Genomic DNA, 23,896 nt, shown 5'->3' on the forward strand with positions numbered 1-23,896 from the left:
CTTCTGCCTTTCATGCAGCTAGTAATGAATTGCTCTGCTTGTTATTTTAGCCTATCAAATCCTAGCAGTTTAAACCGAAACACACAAAGACATAAAAATAAACACATGCACACACACACACACACATACACCCACACACATGTCCGCACACACAAAAGAATCAGCTATTGATTGCAACTTCTAAGTGAAATCTGAAAAACAATACACATTTTAAGTGAAATTGACAAGGCTTTTAATTTTTACTTTAATTCTTCTAACAAGAGGCTACAGATCTGGATTTCACCAAGGTCAGCAAATATGAACGATGAACTCTTTCTGGTTTCTTCTTTCAAACTAAGCATTCCGTGATCTTTGGCATTTTCCAAGGCGGGCTTAGCTTTCTGTGTAATGCTGGCCAGCTTACTTACTGTATGACTAAGGCATGTCAAGCCATCGAGAATTAGGAATGGGTTCACTGAAATGGGTAAAATATACATTGAGAGCATTAAAAGCAGTTTTGTTTATCTCTCTATTTTTACTTTAACTCTTAGAAAGTTGAAACATAGATCGGAATTCTAGACATTGACTACTCGGCCCACCTATCTATTATATCGTTGCCTTTGGCTGCATGGAAAAAATAAGTATTTTTAAAAGGAGGGTGATCAATGAGTGATTCATCTACATATACCTGGATCCAAAGCTGTGGTAGAAACATGTTTTCCATTCATAGCTGGTGGTGGGTTTGGACTGTGTATGCAGGTAGCTTTTGCATTGTGCAATGCTGAAGAGTTGTAGAAAAATGTGAGATCAGGTGCTTATAGTAAATAACTTGATATTTGCAGTGAGAAAAAATAAAAAAACCTTAATTAACAGGTGTCCATTATGATCAATTAGTTCTGGCAGCAAAGAATATGCTTATTTTTCTTTTCCAAGTACAGTCTACATCTTAGATATGTGCAATAACTCTCTAACGGAGGCCTTATTATTATACACTGTCCCCATCTTAAGTCCCTATCTACACTTTTGTGTTTTGTTTTTTTTGCTGATGGTCTGTATTACTGCGTGTGAAGAAACTACATACTTTGGTTCCCACTCGTTATTTTTTTTGGTTCGGTAGATAAATCTACCGAACATCGACCACCCCCTGGCTCATTAAGTTTAAGAAAACCGCAGGAATTAGCACTCTCCCTGTGTGGCCGTTGTTCGTGCAACTGAACAACATGTGCTAGAGAAAACAGCGGCCATCTTGTCGCACAAAAAGATACAGTGGGACCTGGTTGTCGAAAGTCTGGAACTCAGAATCTGACACTCGACTCTGCGAACACCAGTATACTCCGCGAACGCCTGCTTCTTTTCACAGGCAAGCCAGGAGAGCTCTGTTCAGTAGGTTTGTTCGCACAAACCCGGTGGACAAACGCTACCAATGAGCCAGGGGAACCGTTCGTGGATTGGTTCGGTTTGGGTCTCCCAAAATTGACCGACCGCTACCCTTGAAACTGTGGAACTATTTTGGGCAAGCGCCTCTTGAGCGGCTGGTCAAATCTTTACCCCAGTGGCAATTTGGTTCTATTCGTGGGATCTGAGTGCTATTTGGACAACTTGGGCACTGAGATCCAGGCTATCAGGGGATACAACATTTATGAGGGTCCCTATAATATTTATGTGAATTATTATGTACTTTTTATATTTCGTGTTTTATGTCAAGTCATTGTGACTCAGTAATCTAAGGAGCGTGTTGATGACTTGCATAAAAGCCGGCCTTTTGGCCTGAATAAAATCAGTTCTGTTGTACCCTTCATCTAGTCTAGGCTGATGTTTGGGTATTCATCTGAATACCCTTTGAATTTATGTGTATGTTGTATTTTACTCTGGAGAATGTACAAATCAACACCCGAACTGCTATAGTCACAAAGTATCTAGCAGTTCGGATGGAAGTGAACGAACGGGTACCTGAAAAAACAGCATTCGTTACACAGCATCTACCACTACAGTGTTGGTATTTAAGAAATATTTAAATTTTTTTTAAAAGTAAAGTTAACTTGCATTTAAGTTTTAGAATGCTTGCATTGCTAAACATGAATAACATTTATATTAAGTAATCAAGAATATTTTACTTTACCATGTGATGAAAGAAACAGCTTACCTCCCTGGGTGTCCAGTCTAACCTCCCTGGGTGCAAACCTATGATATATATGGTGTTATAAAAACAAAGAATATGAGAACTTGAGAATGAATAAAAGCTTAGAGAAACTCGGTTATTTGCCCTTTGGTAAATCCCTGCTCAGGTCTCAAAATGATTTTTGCTTACTTGTGCTATTACAGAGAGCACAAATTCCAAAGCATATCAGACTAATCCCACCCAAAATGCCAGTATGTTCTCTCTACACAAAAGTTACAGCATCACCAGACGTTTCGGCCTTCGATATAGTGTAATCACTAAGGTATTTGTGGTGAACGTGACCTCGCCATGGGCTCCTGGAGGAGCCTGCTTGCCAGCCTTCTGTCCAAAGACTATGGACCCTGCAGGGAAACCTGTAAAAGACAGTTAAAAAGGCTTAGTTCATGTAATTTCCCAATGCCCTTTGGGAACCGAACAACTGCACAAATTAGAGACCAACCGTGCTTGCTAAGCCCAATTGACAACTGGTAACAATTTCCTCCTCAGTGTTCTAATTGTTCATCTGAGTGGCCGCAGTTCGTATGAACAACCACAAGGTGATGGCCATCTTGTTCTTGCGAACGAAGGCAGCGGTGTTTGGGCGTCAAGCTCATGGAACTAAAATCGGACACTGAAACTCCTGAACACCACTGGACTTCCCACATCGCCTGCGCTATTTTCTATACTACCTGGAGGGGCACTGTTCGGTAGATTCATTCGCATTGATGAGGTGAACAAGCTACACATTGTAATTTTGGATTATATTTAGTATTTTATTAGTTTTTATGCTACCGAAGTTGACCGACTGCTAGCACTAATTTCATGGAACTATTTTGGGCTTAAGCCACATGTACGGTTGGTCAAAAATGGGACCCGAACCCCTGAACCGATCTGGGTGATTTTTGGATATGTTGGTCACCCTGATTGGGGCTATCAAGGGCTGTGACTTTTGTGGGGTTTGCATGTATTTTGGGGGTACTTTTGGAGTGTTTGTAAATTGTGCGTTTTCTGTACCTGAAGATAATTGAATTAGTACAGTTCCTGACTCAATTATCTCTCGGGCACAGGGGAGGGATTACCCTGTGATTTTGTGTAGGAAACCCATTGCACGAGCTTTGTCATAAAAGGCCGTGTGTGGCCCTGCATTAAACAGATTACTTCCCAGCCTTAAGCCTCGGCTCATATGTGGGGGAACAGCTATACAGCTATAATCACTGCGATACTTTCTTGAACGGGAGGTCTTCACACTGGGAGCTGGATCCAGGTGTTGATCCAGGGTGGAAAGGAACGGCAAGACCCCAGCCAAGCTGCGGTGGCTAAGGAGATTTATAGTGCTTATGGTGCTCGGTAATTACTAGTAAACGTGATTGGCGGAGGTACCCTGTCAGGGTACCAGGCAGTCCACCACAGTATTGCCCTGTAAAGAAAAAACGAAACACAATTTTCCAAGGTTTACTCAAAATTTTGCAGAGCATTTGAAATAGGCAAATGTGCTGAGACCAATATAGAATCCAAAACCACTGCATAAAGTTATATATTTGTAGAAAGTAGGCCCCCCAGGGTATTTAAAACTAAGAGCATTTTGACATTTTTTATTTATAAATTGTATTATCCCATATTTGTATTCTGCTTATACCCCACATATATACATAACTACCTTTGCCAGGTGTTTGAGGGACTCATAGGTTAAAACAGACATGCCCTAATTGTGACATGTCTCTCTGCTTCCTTCCTAGAGATTCTTTTTGTGTAGTGATACCATACTGAACAGTGTCAAAGTTTGGGGCTGTTTCTAAACCTAACATCAATCCTACCAATTCAAGGTACGTATGATAACCCACTACACCGAGCTTAAACTGAATCTATCCAAGAATATTACAAAGTATAGTAGTGTTTTTGTATGCCCAAAATAAGCAGGTGCAAGTGCGTCAGTGTCGAGATGACCTAGATCAACTTTTAACGTAGTCATGCGCGTCTAAAATATGATGCACAACTGCATCGTTCCGCATGATCGCATCAATACCAAGGAACCTGGATATGAGTGCGTCAACACTGAGGTAAGGATTAGGACATTGTTCAGTCTTGCCACCATCTTTGACGCAACCAAGGTCGCCAACACTTTTGATGCAAGTATATTGCTGAGTAGGAGCTGAACAAATGTCAGCATCACAATTGCTGCAAGTATGTCCCTGATGAGGGCTTAGAGCATTAACGGCCTCAAAATGGCCACGAGAATGATGTCTAGATGAGGGAGCAACTACAGGTAACTTTACATATCTAACCCTAACTCTACATAGCCCAACTTAATACTAACACAAGCTTAACCGAACTTGAGCTAAACCTAACCCAACTCTAAGACTCCCTAACATTACTTAATCCTAACCGTGCACCTACCCTAAACCTTCACTAGCCTTAACAGCAGCTCTAGCCCTAATACCAACCCTAACGCTAAAGCAGATGGATTCCCTCAGCGAATGTTACCATGCTTACATTGTACACGTTGTTCTGTGAGTGCAGCATTACAGTGAGATCACCTTCTCATTCTGCAGACCTATATCTTGTCCATGTCAGTCATACAGGTATCTGTAGTGGGCAGTATATAAAGCCCAGTGCAGATCACATTCCCTGTCTCTAAGGGAATCTTGGAATCTCAGAGAATCACTGTTGTTGAGCTCTATCATTCAGTCATGGTAAATTATAGGGCTGTGGCCATTTTGGTCTGGCAAACATTTCATTGGTCAGTGTGGGGGCTATTAGAGATAGCCTCAGCTGACAGAGGGGAACCCCAGATATTGAGAGATACTTAGGTCTGCCCAGTATAAGCAAGAATCTAACCCTACTGGTAGTTTAAAAGAATGATGTTCTACACTATCCTTGGGATTCAAAGCTCTGAATTGAATGATGGTCATGTGGCCCTTAAGTGGTTAAACTGTGTGTTTCAGTTTAGAAATTTTCAAGGGGGGAGGTAAAAAAAAAAAGAATCTGCCCGGGTGCCAAGTACGTCTTTGAAAATATCATATCCTAGAAAATTACATTTAATTAGGATGAGAAGCATTTATACAGCAGTTGCCATTAGTACTTACATAAGTGATCATGCTGTCCTGCATAATAATTTTCAACTGAAAGTCTCAAGCATTAAGAGTTACATATCCTTAGTATTTTATTTTATTTTTTTAAAGGATAATTTCAGCAAAAAAAAATCAAGATGGTATTTTTTGAGAGAAATTCAATACATAAGCATTTTCTACCTGAGGTGTTTTAGTCTGCGCAATTTTCTGGAAGCGACTAGAATAACACTCACTTTTCTTTAAAGTGGGTTAATTATTGCAATGTGTCTGTAATCCCAATGCATGCAGACTAGATCACATGCGTTAGATGTAATTAAGTGTATTTAACTCCTTGGCAAAAAAAAGAGAAAGCCACTATTTTATGTGTCTGTTCCTTCCAGTTAAAAAGAGGTTAATGTTAATATATTTCCAATAATGACTTACTGTAAATGTTCCGTGTATAATGTGTCTTGTTTTTCGTGATGTTGTTTTAGCTTGCAGAATTATTTGTATAAGGGTTAAAGAACTATTTTAAACAGTTACATATTAATGCCAACAGAAAATATATGTCAGTACAATAAAATCTATATCATTTTTACACAAAATTTTAAATGCCAGTGTTTTATACAATAATCTAGACATGTGCAATTGGTTTCGGTCTGAATTAAATTCGGCCGAATTTCAGGTAATTCGGACATTCGGGTGCTAGTTGAATAGCCGAAGTGCCGAATTGCTAAAGTCCCGAAGGGCCGAAATTACCAAATTTCCGAAGTGTAGTAGTGCCGAATTGCTGAAGTGCCGAAGTTCCGAAGTTGCCGAAGTTCCGAGGTGTCAAAGTGCCGAAGTTCCGAAGTTCCAAAGCACAGTATTGCCTAAGTACGAATATACTTACCCAGTGAAAGAAAAAGAATGTTACACTGTATACAATTTCAAATAAAAAGTATACAAACATAGACAGGATTCAGCTGTAAGCATTTGCAACACTTACAATAATCAAGTAACACACATTCATATAAAATGTAAGTTACTAAGCCAGTCAGTGTAATGACAGGAATGAATAAGTAGATAACTCCCTAATTCTCACGGTATTAGGGAGCTATCTACTAAAAGGCTGAAAGACCTAAATTGGTCTTTCATCCAAATTTACTAATACTAAGTAAAGATTACTTAGTATTAGTAAATTATGCCCCTACTCGCCATACCGCGAGTAGGGGCATGTCTTTTAAACAGTGAGCAGTCTGTGGCTGCTCACTGTTAAAAAATAAAATAAAAAAGGGTCCCCCCTCCCTGAGCGGGTGGGGGCCCTAAAGTAAAAAAAGGGGGGAGGACCTATTGTCCTCCCCACCGGCCCCCACCCCTGAGGGGCGGGTGGGGGCCCTAAAGTAAAAAAAGGGGGAGGACCTATTGTCCTCCCCACCGGCCCCCACCCCTGAGCGGTGGGCGGGGGCCCTAAACAAGAATAAGGGGGGGACCTAATGTCCTCCCCCCTGGCCCCCACCCCTGAGCGGTGGGTGGGGGCCCTAAATGCAAATTGGGGGGGACCTAATGTCCTCCCCCCTGGCCCCCACCCCTGAGCGGTGGGTGGGGGCCCTAAACAAAAATAAGAGGGGGTACCTAATGTCCTCCCCCCTGGCCCCCACTCCTGAGCGGCGCGTGGGGGCCCTAAATACATATTTAACCCCCCTCCCCCCAGGTGACTAGGGTTCCCCAAACCCCTAGTCACCCCCTCCCCCCAAAAAATAAACTCCTACCTACCCCCCTCACCCTAAAAATAATGAGGGGGGACCATTTAACTAAGTACCTTTAAAAATAAAAATAAACGTACCATTCGATGTTTTCTCTCTTCTAAAATCTTCTTTTTTCAGCCCCAAAAAAGGCCAAATAAAAATCCATAATAACCGACGCAATAAAAAAAAAAAACAGAGCGGAAAAAATAATAATTCATCTGCGCTCGGCGAGGGCTCCGCACAGACTGAGCTCTGCACGGCGGGGCAAGACTTATAAAGCCTTGCCCCGCCCTGCAATTAGGCTCAGAGCACTCTGATTGGTGGGTTTAAGCCATCCAATCAGAATGCTCTGACAGGTAAATGAAGAGACTGACAGGTAAGTCTCTACATTTACCTGTCACAGCACTCTGATTGGTTGGATTGAAATCCACCAATCAGAGTGCTCTGTGTCATTTTACACAGCGTGGGAAAGTTCTTTGGAATTTTCCCACGATGTGTAATTTGACTCATAACACTCTGATTGGTGGATTAAGTAACCACCTGTCAGTCTCTTACCTGTCAGTCTCTTCATTTACCTGTCAGAGCACTCTGATTGGATGGCTTAAACCCACCAATCAGAGTGCCCTGAGCCTAATTGCAGGGCGGGGCAAGGCTTTATAAGCCTTCCCCCGCCCTGCAGAGCTCGGTCTGCGCGGAGCCCTCGCAGGGTGAAGATGGATTATTTTTTTTTGCGCTCGTTTTTTTTTTTTTAATTGCTTCGGTTATTATGGATATTTATTTGGCCTTTTTGGGGCTGAAAAAAGAAGATTTTAGAAGAAAGAAAACATCGAATGGTAAGTTTATTTTTAAAGGTACTTAGTTAAATGGTCCCCCTCATTATTTTTAGGGTGAGGGGGGTGGGTAGGAGTTTATTTTTTGGGGGGAGGGGGTGACTAGGGGTTTGGGGACCCCTAGTCACCTTGGGGAGGGGGGTTAAATTTTCATTTAGGGCCCCCACCCACTGCTCAGGGGTGGGGGCCAGGCGGAAGGACAATAGGTCCCCCCCTATTTGTATTTAGGGCCCCCACCCACCGCTCAGGGGTGGGGGCCAGGGGGAGGACAATAAGTCCCCCCTTATTCTTGTTTAGGCCCCCACCCACCGCTCAGGGGTGGGGGCCAGCGAGGGGGACATTAGGTCCCCCCTTATTTTTGTTTGGGGCCCCCACCCACCGCTCAGGGGTGGGGGCCAGGCGGAAGGACAATAGGTCCCCCCCAATTTATATTTAGGGCCCCCACCCACCGCTCAGGGGTGGGGGCCAGGGGGGAGGACAATAGGTCCCCCCTTATTCTTGTTTAGGGCCCCACCCACCGCTCAGGGGTGTGGGCCAGGGGGGAGGACATTAGGTCCCCCCCCTTATTCTTGTTTAGGGCCCCCACCCACCGCTCAGGGGTGGGGGCAAGGGGGGAGGACATTAGGTCCCCCCATTTGTATTTAGGGCCCCCACCCGCCGCTCAGGGGTGGGGGCCAGGGGGGAGGACATTAGGTCCCCCCATTTGTATTTAGGGCCCCCACCCGTCGCTCAGGGGTGGGGGCCAGGGGGGAGGACATTAGGTCCCCCCCTATTCTTGTTAAGGGCCCCCACCCACCACTCAAGAGTGGGGGCCAGGAGGGAGGACATTAGGTCCCCCCAATTTTTTTTTAGGCCCCCACCGCCGCTTAGGGGTGGGGGCCGGTGGGAGGACAATAGGTCCTCCCCCCTTTTTTTACTTCAGGGCCCCCACCCGCTCAGGGAGAGGGGACCCTTTTTTAGTTTTTTTTTAACAGTGAGCAGCCACAGGCTGCTCACTGTTTCATATATATGCCCCTACTCGAGGTATTGCGAGTAGGGGCACAATTTACTAATGCTAAGTAATTTTTACTTAGTATTAATAAATTTGGCTGAAAGACCAATTTAGGTCTTTCAGCCTTTTGGGAGATAACTCCATAATGCCGTGGGAATTAGGGAGTTATCTACCAAGCGGCTGCAACAAAAGTCCTGAAATGCCGGAGTTCCGAAGTTTCTGAAGTGCCGAAGTTCCGAAGTGTCTAAGATCCGAAGTTCCGAAGTTGCCGAAGTTCCGAAGTGGCAAAGTTCCGAAGTTGTCAAGTGCCGAAGTTCCGAAGTTGCCGAAGTGTTGAAGTGCCGAATTTCCGAAGTCCCGAATTGATGAAGTCCCGAATTTCGGAATGCCGATCCGAGCCGAATATTTTCCCCATGCACATGCCTACAATAATCCTTAAATTATGCTTAAAATTCTAAAATGATATTTAAATATATGCATAGTTCCAAATGTTTTTGCACATGATGGGTCCATTGGTGGATGTTTCAAAAGAGCAGAAAATATATGATATATATGATTTTAAATAGAGAACATTTTATTTGAACATAAAAAAGCAGGCAAAGGATGAAACAGGGCAAAGGTTGTAGATTTTACCACCTAATTAGATAGATCTTAGTCACGTGATACCCATCCTCCACTTTCTGCACTGATTACCTGGAAAATGGTGAAAGCACACTCAGTGATGATCTGCCGTATTTCATAGAGCCCCAAATCCAGGCCCCATAAATGGAGGCCCGCCATCCACTACATTTCCAATCTATCCCTTTGATTAGCGACTTTTGTGCAAGTATGGACCACAAGAATCCATTTAAAATCCTTCAGCAGGCCAAGCTTTTAGACTACTCCAACATTGAAAAAATATATGAAAAGTAAAATATAAAGTAATTCTCCTAGCTTCAGGCCGACCTCTCCATGACAAGGAAGAGACTCCACCAATCTGAAGTCTCTCATTATGGCCTAGCGATCTATCAGTGTATGCACAGCCTTGTTCACAGGTTTGACTATGTACAGAAATCCCTAGAGCCGCCAACTTCATATGTGTGCAACCGTAGCTTGACTTTCCCCAGGGAAGGAGAAAGAGATCTTCTCTTGTTTCATGCAGTTTATGGATGATGGACAAGTTGGATTAAATTTACACATTAAAGAAGGAAGTGAAGACTCTTCCTTTGCTGTTTCTGAGCCAGGGGGATGGTCTATTGCTTAAGCAATTTTTACAAATTGCTACAGTTTTAATGCTAACAATTAGGTGGAAAGATATTTATTTTCTTGACTAAGAATATAATTTAGACGTAATATTCCTAATGAGGATGGTAGAGTAAGTTTGATAAAATAAAATGTATTTATTATTATTATTATTTATTTAATTCATTTATCTATTCTTTATTCATTTTCTGACTTTATAGCATTACTATATCTCATTGATAAATATATTTGTTAGAGATGTTGTCGTTTATTTTGTAATAAGTATGCACAGGCACAACTGAAAGAATCTGTGATGTGTGAAAGTCCTACCTACCCAACAACACCATAGACAACAAGAATGATCTCATATGATGACTTCAGTTCAGATATGAACAATTCAGATGAGTTTGAGGATGCCTCTTTCTCAACAGCCCTACAAGCTAATGGTAAGACTGAACTACAGTCGATGTAGTGAAGAATCTGTGCTAAAAAGCTAAACAACAAAGTATAAACCTGTTGATAGCAATTCTACACTGAAGGAAAATGTCAGCTGAGAGCATTAAAAGTAGTCCAATACAAAAAAATGATATCTGTTAAACTAAAGGCATCTTTAACAGTAGCCTACCAAATATCTGATTGCTTTGTAGTAACAGTAGAAGAATCAAGCACTACGGAACACTGTGAATATCCTACATATGACACACCAGAGGTGTGACCTTGCTGTCACACGATGCCTCAATGTCAAGGGGAATACCCCCCCATACTGCCGAGCACCTGAGTGATCGCGCCCCCCCCCTCCCCCCAGAGCGATCACTTCCGGGTTGTCACACTTGGCGCCCGGCAGTGTGATGCAGATGCTCTGCCTGTACTGAGTGCCTCCAGGGGTCGAGGCACTCAGTAAAATAAATAATATTTTTTTTTTCACAATTTAAATCATTTTTTTTTACAAAAAAAATTAACCCCTACCCTTTCTCTCTCTCCCTTCCCATGTACTTACCGGTCGACAACGTTCACCTGCCGGCGATCGGTCTTCTTCTGAGGGGGACTGTCTGGGCTCAGCCCCCCCCCCCTCTGCTCTGTAGGACACAATAGGTGTCCACAGTCCTGCCAGCAGGGGAACTGCTTGAACTGACAGGCAGTCCCCCTACTGGTGAAAAAGTAACAATAAACTTAATAAAAGTAAAAAAAAAAAAAAATAGAATTAATAAATGTACTCCAAGGACTTCGTTCAAAGTTAAAGTAAAACGTAACTTTTATTTAATCCATTAAAAGTCGACGTTTCAGCTCCCACATGGAGCTTTCATTAGGACAGATTGTCAGATTGTCTATATATATATATATATATGTATACACACACACACACACACACACAGACACACGTATTATATATAGTATAAATTGAAAGAAAAAAAAACACATTTAAAAAAAAAAAAACGCTAACTTTGGCCAGTGTTTCTGACTAAGTGGCTACTACAAAAGACCGGACATACCCCATTTTGAATACCATGGGTTGTCTACATTTGAAAATGGTATGCCATGATGGGTTTATTTTACATTTCTGGGCTACCATATGGTCTCAAAAGGCAACACAGACCCAGCAAACCAATCTGGCAAACTGAATCGGGCAGGCCCTATATTGACCCAGTAACTTTCCAAAACACCATAAAACCTTTACATGGGGGGTACTGTTATACTCAGGAGAGTAAAAGTGCAGTTTTTGTGTAAAAAAAATGCAAAAATCAAATAAAAACACAAACTTTTGACAGCGTTTGTGGCTAAGTGGCTACTACAAAAGACTGGACATACCCCATTTTGAATACCGTGGGTTGTCTACTTTTACAAATGGTATGCCATGCTGAAACGACTGGTGCAAACGGCGCTCACAGAGACGGAATGTCCACCAGACCCCATAACAGCCCCGGGCCCTGAGAGCTGGGAGCCTGGCGCCTCTGAGACCCCTCGGGCAGACTCAGCCTTGCCTGAGAGGTCCCCGGATGACACAGCCCCAACAAACAACGCGACCTAAAAATCGTACTTGCTGACATACAAAAGCTGCTGGCAGCGGACGTTGCCCTGGTTAAAGTAGACATAAAACAAGTCACTGACCGTCACAGCATGTGTTGTTTAGCTTGTGCCTCCAAGCTGAACAACACATGCTGGCTGCTCAAATAATGTCCACGGAGGACAGACAACTCAGAACGTACACCAAAATACGGGGATACCCACCACGGTCTCGACCGAAGAGCTGCCACACTATATCAGGTGCCTACTCTCTACATTCCTGCCACAAGCCACAGCCAAGAAAATTGTCCTAGATGGTATATACCGCATAATTGTCAATGCACGCACTCAGGCTGCAATGGCGATCCAAATCATGATGGTTCTGAAAGGCAAGACACCTTTGACCTTTGAGAACTCTCAATTGCTATTCTTTCAAGACATCACAAGAGCCACCCTACTACAACGCAAAACCTTCGGACCGGTGACAACCACATTGAGACAAGCAGGAATACCCTACAGATGGGGGCACACTGGCTCTCTCTTTGTGCACCGTGAAGGGACTGCCCACTCTCTTACAGCCATATCAGTGGCTTCTTCCTTCTTAGAGGCACTGGGACTGCCTTTACCATAACCACTGTCAGAAGCGGGCAATGAAGAGCCAAGAGAAGACGGCACCACCCCTATGGACTAGTGGAGATGCCAACGATCCGACCCGGTCACCTGAATAACCTAGGGACTGCACTGCCCACACAAGACCGCTCAAGATGGCCTAATTGCACAAACGCTGCGCTAATGTTATGATTTTAATTTACTTTCTCTTTTCTTTATGTGTATGGTTTATTGCTGTTAAAAACCACTCCCTATGTGTTACAACCTTCTTACCAAGTTCACAGGCACGGAAATGACCTATGCCCTAGAGCAATAAGCGGGAAACACTGCAGCATTAAACAGCGACAATCTAAACCACCATGACCACAAATCACAAGCCTCATTAGGCGAGATGGTGCTTAACTACCCACCTCCACCACCCCCTAGGTTAGGGTTAACCAACACGGATGCCTATTCTCTCTATCTCAATGTGGGGCTTATAGCTAACTACCACCCATATTGACACATGATTAGAAGGCTCCCTAGCCATAAGGCACAAACAATATTGGCATCCTGAACTCACACATGCTTCAGTTAGTCACATAACTCACCCTATGCATTCAAACTCGCCCTCACTGGAACACCCACAAATCCTGTCAAACCCTCTCCCAGAACCCAAATAGAGCTAATCCCGGGTTTGCAACCTCACCTATCCTTAGTTACCTAAAAAATGTGCCTCATCTCATCGATAGTTGTCATACATGCCTGCCAAGTTTATGTTTTCTATGTACAAACCTCCTGAATGTATTCTCTTGGTATCTTGTATGCTTGCTTTGCGTATTGACCATTTGAAATACCGTAGAATGTCTACTTTAAAAAAAATACATGGTTTGATGGGGGTAAATGACATTGACCAGCTTCAAAAATGTCCCAAATAGGAAATGGGTGCATGATGACCAGCTGTGAAAATTCCAAGTTGGAAAACTGGAATGCACACCCTCCAAATAAGGTCTTTTTGCCTCGAGAGAACCCGACACAACTATTCATGGGGGGTGTCAATGTACTCAAGAGATGTTGCTGAAAACATATTGGGGTGTTCTTTGACAGTAGCCCTTAAGGTTCTCTGTACATGTATTCTTAAATTGCTATGTGTGTCAAAAAAAAATCACCAATTATTAATTTTATTTTTTTAATTTGGCATAGATTGGTGGTAAAATGGTTGCATGAAAATAGTCAAAATACCACAAGTTTCATACCTTAGGTTGTCTTCTTTTAAAAAATATATACATGTGAAGGGTTATTCAGGGATTCCTGACAGATATCAGTGTTACAATGTAACTTGCTTTTTTTTTGGAACAAAATTGTTTGGTAATAGCAAAGTGCTACTTGTACTTATAGCCCTATAACTTTCCAAAAAAAGCTTAGAACATGTTAACATTGGGCATTTCTAAACTCAGGACAATTCCAAGTTGGAAAACTGGAATGCACACCCTCCAAATAAGGTCTTTTTGCCTCGAGAGAACCCGACACAACTATTCATGGGGGGTGTCAATGTACTCAAGAGATGTTGCTGAAAACATATTGGGGTGTTCTTTGACAGTAGCCCTTAAGGTTCTCTGTACATGTATTCTTAAATTGCTATGTGTGTCAAAAAAAAATCACCAATTATTAATTTTATTTTTTTAATTTGGCATAGATTGGTGGTAAAATGGTTGCATGAAAATAGTCAAAATACCCCAAGTTTCATACCTTAGGTTGTCTTCTTTTAAAAAATATATACATGTGAAGGGTTATTCAGGGATTCCTGACAGATATCAGTGTTACAATGTAACTTGCTTTTTTTTGGAACAAAATTGTTTGGTAATAGCAAAGTGCTACTTGTACTTATAGCCCTATAACTTTCCAAAAAAAAAGCTTAGAACATGTTAACATTGGGCATTTCTAAACTCAGGACAACATTTTGAAACTTTAGGAAGGAACTAATATGAATATGGAACCTTGAGATTCCAAGTCATTCTTGATGGATCTACACCTCCATTTTCTCCATTTCTCCAAATCAGCACACAGAACAATGGAAAGGGTAGATCCAAAAAAGAATAAGTTGGTGAATGGAGTCAATTTACTCTTCCAAACCTTTTGTCCATGCACATTACATATAAATAGTCAATCAAACAATTTAGCTGTTTTTGGAATGGAACTAATTATCTCTGTGTAATATTATTTTGTTTTTTTAGAACACCGAATGGGTAAATGTTAGGATTTCACTACTGCAAGTTTATGTGATGTAAGGAATAGGAGAACACATGTTTATGTTTAAAATATTAGGCATGAAATTTGGTCCCTAAACTACAATGTCCCCAAACACATTTACTTTTTTATTGTAAGGTGTTCTCTAGATCATGGGTTTCCAAGAGATTAATTAAAGGGTAAGTCCAACCCAAACCAGTGTTCTCATAAAACACTTTTGGTTCGAGTAACCCTTCCTGTGATGATTTGCCCTCTCCCCCAATGTAAAGTAAACAAAGAAACAACTTTCCATAAACTTACCTTACTCTCCAATGCTGAGGCCAAGTTCTCCTTCAGCCCCATCTTCCTCTGCTGATGTAAGGTCAGGGAAGATAGACTGAGGGGAGGACCGAGATTGCACAGGGGAAATGTGGCATGCCACCATTGGATGTGCATGCTGGTGTCAGATGCTTATTTTGCACAGTAGTGATATTAGCCAGCCTGTACTGGCTAATGTCTCCCGATGACGCTGCCATATATGGAGGTATACTTTTGGCAGCAGAGGGGTTAATTACCGTATATGCCGTATTGACTCCAGTCTCCATGACCACTTAATATCACTGAAAAGCCCTTTAAAATACAGTTATACCCAGTTAATAATCGGTCAGGTCCATCAGGTTTCAAATAGTTATACTCCATGCAATCATTTTTTTCAACATCATTTGACCTTTAGAGAAATAATTAGTGGGGGAAAGGTTTTGGATGCAGATCTGTACAGGTAATATGTGTTTTACCTCTTGTTTTATGATGGCTTACGTGTCTAATTAAGTGAAGACACATGCAACAAGTCAAGGTGTGTAAACACAGACTATTTCTGTTTATTACCAATGACGCCAAAAAATATCTCTCTCCTCATTAGCTATAACAAAAGAGGACAGGCGATGTTGTTCAATAAAAATGCTACCTATGAATCCCTATGAACTTAGAATTCTTAGGGAGAACAAAGGGCACATATCTGCCACCTGGGTATTGTTTGTTGGTTTATTAAAGGGACAATCCAGAGAGCAATGTCTTTCTAAAGCTTTACATAGGCAACAGATACAAATAAATAAACAAAAACAAATTAAATATATATATGTAGCTCTAAATGTCTCTATATTACAGGTTTTGCATAGACTGTAACCTACCTTTAGTCACTAAGTGGCTGAGATAGCTCAGCCCGTCAACAATAGAAGAAGAACTGCCCCCACATGCATGCATAAATTGCAATAAATTGGATGTTGATGCAATAAGCTTAGTAGGACTGCGAAGGGATTCCAATAATATGATTACAAGCCTATGGACACCAAACCATCATTCCATGCCCCCGACAGATTGAAGGTCCCTTGCTTAGGAATTTAAATTATAATGATGATAACCAAAAAAAAATAAAGGTGCCTAGGCATCCATGCATCGAAGAAAAAAATACACTCTTTGGGAAGGGTATATTAAAGGGTACAAGGGTACATGAAAAAGTGAATTTAGGTGCATTGGTAAGGGAATTGCAATATCTAAGCCAAGGTAACTGATTTGGAAAATCAGTTGAATTGAAGACCTGTTTCACATTGCCAATTTTGGCCTAGATTTTGAGGTTTCCTTTCAATTCAATGCAATTCACTTTTGAAGAAATAGACCTCTATAGATCACCATGTAATTCAGTATACACATTGTAAAATGCTATGGCTAAGTGGTGTGTGCTTTTATTGGATGAGTGGTGTGGGGGGATGGAGGGGGCGGCTGACTGAGTGGTTTATATGGATTGGCTGAGTGCTGTGTGGGCTGGATGAGAGATGTCTCAACTGATTGAGTGTTGTGTGGGCAGCGGGGCTTTTCATATGTCATTCCATCAAAAAAATGCCCATCTTCTGCTTACTTTGTGGATACAAATCCTGGTGTTTAATTGGGTATATGCTGCGTCTGCAACTCCAATTGAACCAGATTACAGTCAGAGCTTCTTCCAGTTTGGTGCAGAGTCAGTGACTAAGAACACTGACATGATAACTTGGCAGCAGTGCTCTGAGTCATTAATTCGCGATTGGGCCATGAGAGAGCTATCCCTGACAGGCGGAACTCAAAGGCCCAGTTGAATTTGCAACCATTGTAACCTCAATAGTTCTACAAATGTCTCTGATGCTGGCTGGCTTACCTGCCTCTGTGGCATCCCATCAGACCGGTGCCTGATGATAACCGCCTCCTTTCCCTCTCACTATGCCACTAGTAGCGTAGGAGTAAAACCAGGTGGATAGAAACTAAAAAATACTAAGGTGCAAACTTACATTGGTACCTATTTTAAAATTGAAAATATTTTGCGTAAAATGCAACTTTCACTTGGTGAATTACTGTACATTCCAACAATTATAATAATAACAAGAACAGTATTTGGGGTCCCTATCATTCTATCTAACTGAAGCATTACCAAGTTGCAACAATTAAAAAAAAAAAAAATAATTATATACATATATATACATATATATATATATATAATTTGAATTTATTTTTTTAAATTGTATATATATATATATATATATATATATATATATTTATTTTTGTGTGTGTGTGTGTGTTTGTTTTATCTTTTTTTAATTTCAAAATAATTCGGAAAGAAAATAAAAATTCACCCTTGTACAGATCAGTTTTGTTGCTCGTGACTTCGACAGTAAAATGGTAAAAACTAATATTACTGTCTATGGAATTTTTTAATGCTCTAAAACATTAGCCGCTGCACGTATTAACTCATAAAACTACGTGTTTACCTCTATTTATGTTAGCTCAATGATGCAATGTCGACTTTATAGACAATGAAAGGGCAACAGCCTTGTCAATGCACCACTATGGATTCTTTATTAGATGGGCAAGAGCCTACCTAATAAAAAAAGGGGAAAGTTAACATTTATTACCATTTTAGTGCTTCTATTCCTCAATAATGTTCTAATAAAAGCTGACTCAGTTACTGTAAATAGCTGTTAACAACTGCTAACAGCTATATCTGCTTAGCAAATAATTCTAAAGGTTGATTTTAACTGGGATAGCTGCTTTTCAGGTTATTCTGAATGAGCGAGACAAGTCTTTCTTCCTCCTTGTTTTTCAATAGTAGACCACTGCCTATTTTATACTTTAATACATTTATGTAATATTACACCCAAGAAAGGGCGTACTGGGACTAATGCCGATAAATGACTCTCATGTAGACTGAAACATCCGCACATGTATTTTTAGAGATTAATAAAGCAGTAATTTAATTTCACGTCAAAATCCACAGTGAGTGCCCATTTTTAGATGTTATACATACATAGATATATGTTTATTTATATGTCTTTGGGGACACAAGAGTTTAGGATTCTACAGTTCTAACAGGTATGTATATCACATAAACATTTGACTGACACCCAATTTCCTTCCTACCCACCCCTCTCTCTGCATTAGTTTCTCCTTCCATATATAAGCTAAAATTCTCCAGTCTACACCACTATATGTAATAAGATGAACTACAAAAATGAGAAAAAATAAATAAAAAAAAATAACCCTAAACATTACCTCTTTTAAACCTATAGGGACACTACAGGCACCGATACAACTTTAATGCATTTGATTGATTTTTACCCTCAATAATATGCTGTATTATTTTGTATGTTCAAATACTTATGGTTTTTGAACAAAAATATATATTTTTAGAATTTTGCACCGTTAGCCGGCCTCTTTATCCACACCCCATCATACCATAAAAACCTCCTTATTAAAGGTATGCACACAGTCTCAGCGCTAACAGCACTGAGCGAGCTGCTTCACAACCTGGCTGCAGACTGTCAGAGAAACTATAAACACTTGGTCGTATCCATACAATATGTCTCACTGAGTGTCGTCTCCTTTGAATACAAGTTGCCTTGTAGATCATATCATGTGTGTATAACTTTAAAAGGGAAGGTTTTTTTTTGAGTCAGGGGAGAGCGTTGCTATAGAGGTAGGCTTATGGGCAGCCGTCTGCAAAAAAATTATAATTCTTTTAATGAAAAAAACTGAAGATTTGAGCACGCAAAAAAACAAAACAAAAACAGAGTATTTAAATGATGCCAAAACCTATCAAATGCGTTAAAGTTGTATTGGTGCTGAGAGTGTCCCTTACAATAGGACAGATACCGCATTAAAGGGACACTACATGCCCACAGATCACTTCATCTCATTGAAGTGATCTGAGTGAAGTGCCCCGGTCCCCTGAAACAATACAGTTTTGTATTCCTAACTCTACAGTGTTCCTTTAACTTAAAGGCATTTGAGAAACATTGGCCTCATCTTCATGCTGTTATTTTACTTAACATCCACATCCATAGTTGCCAACTTTTGGGAAAAAAAATTACACTTTGTGGGAAATTTATTAAAGCTTCACGGACACTTCCACGTCTAATTTTCAGCGAATATTTGGCACAATTTATTAAACCTGCCATATAATTTCATTTGTTGCTTTTTTTGCACCTGTCATTTTTAAATGTATGCTATTTTGGGGAGGAACACAAATAATTATCAACCCCTCAGACACTTTTTCCGACAGGAAAGTATTCTTTTTCACTGTCTTAATTAGTAGAAGCGCCAACTAGAGAGGATGCTCGTTGGATCTTGTCATAACTAATAATGTTGGAAAAAAATCAAAACATTTATGTGGGCTGTACAAAAACACTTAATTTAAAAAGACTAACTTCAACATGAAAAGGCCATATTTACAACTAATTGACTGGCAAGAAATAATCAATTGCAAAAGCACAGGGGATAAATGAAAGTATATATCTCAATATGAAACAAATATAAAAGGAGCAAATTAAAACCAATGTGGTTTAGTACAAGGGTCAGTCAAATGATAAAAGACAAGAAAAGGGCCATCGAAATATTCAAATCAGAGGTGTCGATTGTATCCTATAACAAATATAAGCATGCCAATAGGACTTGCAAAAGAGCGATTAGATCAGGGGTAGGCAACCTACGGCACTAGTGCCATGCACGGCACTCGAAGTGTCTTTCCACGGCACTCAAGGCTTCTAGAGCCAAACAGGGTCTGGCCTATCAGGAGTCTCAGTGAAACTTCAGATATCTGCTAATACAAAGAGGTAGTGAAGGACACTCCTCAATTTATGCATTGCAGCACTTAGAGGAAGTGATCACAGATCACTTCCTCCCAGCACTTGTGAATGGGAATCCACACTGTAGTAGAGCAGCCCACAGCTGATGTTGCAGCTCCTGTCCTTGACCTGTACCTGGCCAGCCTGGTCTCCACTGGAACCCAGGGAAGCCAACCACGCTGCTAGATATACACAGACCTGCAGAATAAGCCTCCCCTCATACAAATAATACGAACAGCCCACACACAAACATACACACAATCCCCACAAACGCAACACCACTAACAATCTACATACATGCACACAATCCCACATGCAGCCTCTCACATGCAAAACCCTAAACAGCCCCCATACACTACCAAACACACAATGTGTCATATCCACCCACACACAATTCCACAAGCAGCCCTCATACACAGCCCACATTCATATGTATCATACACGATACCATAAACTACTAATGAACATATACAATATAATAGCTCAAATACAACGATACAAAGCAATTACAGTATATATAACACAAGCAGAATACGGCAGCACACACACCTTAATTTAAAAAAAATAGGAACGGCAGGGCCGTTTGAAGGAATTTGGGGGCCCCCAAACAAAATGGACATTACTCCCCTCCCCCCCCCGCCTCTTTATGTTCTTCTCACCTCCCCTTCCCTGTAGCGTGGCCGAGCTCAGGGTACACTTCCTGTCAGTCCGGCCGGGAACAGGAAACTGAATCTCCTGTACCACGTGGTACCCGGCCAGACTGACAGGAGGAAGAGGAGCTCGGCCACGCTACAGGGAAGGGGAGGTGACGAGAGAGGCAGTGCTGCAGCCGCCTGAGGCTCTCTATAGAGCGCTCAGGCGGCTGCAGCCTTATAGGAAGCGCCGGCCCTGCTTGGAAGCCCAGGCCAGCTCGTGGCCCCAAGCAATTGCTTGGTTAGCTTGCCTGGTAGCGACGGGCCTGAGGATTGGCACGCTACGGGACATCACAATCCTATATCGGCACAGTGCTGCTAAAAGGTTGCCTACCTCTGGATTAGATACTTGAAAATGAAAAGCTCATAGCCAAAGAGCGCAAGACAAAGTCCCAAAAGGTTTTTGTTTTGTTTTTTGTTGTGAAACATGGTAACTTTTATTTTCAGTATAGTGCACAGGTAACTCCTCACAGCTTACTGAGATTGATGAAAACCTTCCAGATCTTAAGTGGAGTCAATTGCTGGATCAAACAAGTTACTAAATGTTCAAGGCTGAAGATACATAAGACATGTTTGGAAACATAGCAGAACCTACAAGCTATATCATCATCATTATTTCTGTAAGGACTCTCACCAGCTGGGCATTAACTGGAGATGTACCTAAATAAAATGCATTATACTTTTTTTTTTTGTGATACATTTTTAAATTCTTTATTTTTGTTGTGCAGGTGAGCACAACAGCGTACATTTCTGCTTAAACATGGATAGGTTAAACAGTGGTATAGAAAATTTTGCACATTTTTGTGTTAAAAGCATACTTAGCTAGGCAGACATGTCTAGAAAATAACAATCTGTAGGAGATCAAACGTGCCTGCAGCATCCCGACAGCAATGGTCATACTTAAGAGAAATTTTTTTTTTTAAAGTAACTAACATGGTAATACAGGCTGTGTCGGAGAGTGGTGAGGCGTTAAGCGTGAACATAACTTCAGGATCTTAGGTGAGACTGCGCAATTTGTATAGCAAAATATGGTCGCACCTAGTGTGTCAGTAGGTATGCAAGTGTGAGCGTTTATGAAAGCGGGCTAGGTAGCTGACCTATTGTTTGTCTGAAGGGTATGGTATAGTTTGAGCACAATAGAGAGCATGTCAGTGCATTTATGGCAGCACATTTGTGAGTCTAAATTAACATGCAACCTGTTAGGCTGGTCAGAGGGTTGTGGACGTGCTAGATAAAACAAGGCTATACATAGTATATTGAAATTTTACACATATACATGGCAACTGAAAAGCGATATTATGAGGGGAAAGAAGCTGCGGGTACCGGCATTTATATAACAAGCGTCCCTTCACATATAGCTGACTCAACCTATTCCCGTGGCCGTCAGGCTAAGTCCAGAGCTCCAAGCGAGGGAGCCTGAGTCTCCAGGCTTGTCCCTCTGACTCCTTGTGTCGGCTTGCACAGGCCTGACACTCATGGGGTAGGCAGGATAGTTGGGGTCGCCGTGCTTTCCATATCTCGCTGCCGCCTGTCTCCTCCGCCGTCCACCCGCTCTCACTGCTTTACTGAGTTATCTGTGTGTCTGCAGAGCTCTTTTTCACATGGAGGCTTGTGGACAGTAGTGCTCTGTTCCCACGGGTTAAGAGTCTCAAGAGTCCTAGGGTTTTTCCCGTAGGGTCAGGGCGGCAGGTGCCAATCCTTGTCGGCGTGGTTGTCCCCCTGTTTCTTCGGTCTCCCAACTGTCGTGTCTGTGGCTGGTGTCTCCGCCTGTGATTGCGTCGAGCTGCAGACTTGGGCCTCCACAGGTGTTTCCGCTGGCACAGGAGGCTTGGGTAAGATTCACCCCTTGTGGTTCCGATACCATGTGGGCCTGTGTGGGGAAGTGCGCCTGTTTGGGTCTCTGTTTGCCGCACTCTGTTCTTGCGCTGTGTGGAGTCCTCCCCTCTGCCAAGCTGTTGTTGCCTGTGTATGCTGGGCCCAGCATGGACCAGTGTTGGTGGTGTGGGTCTATGTTTCTGCTCCAGGCGTGTCCAGAAACGGTTGCAAACAACCTCGAACCTGGCGTTGAAGTCTGCTGCCCAGGCGCTGGGAGTTTGTCGGTCTAAGTGGGTAGCGCCACTGTCGGCCATTTTGATCGGGCCTCATGGTCTCCGCTTATCTGCTGTATACTCCAGGGTATTTTGTAGCTTGGTCGTCTCAGTCTGGGTAGGTGGACCGGGATATCCCCCACCGGTCCTGTGGGGGGGAGGGAAGTGATTTGTCGGGGGTCCCAGCCACCGTTGTTGTGCCCGGAGAGCTCTCCGTAGCTTCTTTCATTCAGGAGCTTCATGAGGTAGTCTGTCAAGTCACGCCCAGCCAAGTCAAGATGCATGTTTGCATGAGGCAGAACCTAACCTTTATAGATTGGCACAGTGTGTGCAAGACAACACAACCTGGATGGTAACATACATGTCTGGTGTGTTAAAGGTCTCGAATATGATCTTTGTCATTTTTTCATGATTGGCTTTAGGATTCAGAGGGGCTTCAGTCAACAGCACTGGGTGCTCCTGTGGGGCAACTCTCAGCTCATTGTAGAATGTGTGATGCCAGATCTTCTCCATATCATCCCAGTTGGTCAAAATCTGTGTTCAATTGGATATTTCAGGGTTCAAGATACCTCTCTTGCTCTGAGCTTCATCTCTTACATAGCTGTATTTTTGTCCCATACCAACCATGACACTCTGGTGTCTGGGGGCGACCCACAATTGATGGAAATAATGCGCGAGGAGCATCATCTCTAGCAAAGTCTGTTTTACACATACCAGAGCCATTGTCAACAACCAAGGCAGCAATATCGGCTTCCATTGTGATCGTAAGGGGTGGCTGTTTTTGCTGTGTTGCAGATGCTCTCCCAAGAAGAAGAATCTATAGCTGTATTTTTGCAAATCCCTGTTATAAACGCCTTACAGCAAACAGGTATTTGGTTAAAACATGATATAGTGCTTCAGAAATTAAATAAACGTTAATGTAAACAAAGCCCCATTGCCGCGCATGCACATTAGGTCTCCCCCCCAGCCAATGCCGATGGGGGGGGGGGGGGGAGTGCATGGGGGGAGCCTGACCCAGCGCCAAAAGACATCAGCACTGGATTCAGGTAAGTGACTGAAGGGGTTTTAACGACTCTGTTTTCCTGACCCTATAGAATCCCTTTAATTGTGTTACTAGTAAAACTGAAATCTGTTTGTTTATATGAAATATCATGTTCTTGGATGAATTAATGGCTTAAAGATAGAGTACAGAGAGTATCTGTCAA

The 23,896-nt window shown here is 42.0% G+C and overlaps 1 pseudogene; it reads right to left on the reverse strand.

Annotated features, from left to right (window-relative positions):
• Positions 1 to 239: 239 nt before the first annotated feature.
• LOC134571243 (actin-like) lies at positions 240 to 23,485 on the reverse strand (annotated as a pseudogene).
• Positions 23,486 to 23,896: the final 411 nt, after the last annotated feature.

The sequence above is a fragment of the Pelobates fuscus genome, chromosome 8 (genome assembly GCF_036172605.1).
Source record: "Pelobates fuscus isolate aPelFus1 chromosome 8, aPelFus1.pri, whole genome shotgun sequence".
NCBI classification, from domain to species: domain Eukaryota; kingdom Metazoa; phylum Chordata; class Amphibia; order Anura; family Pelobatidae; genus Pelobates; species Pelobates fuscus.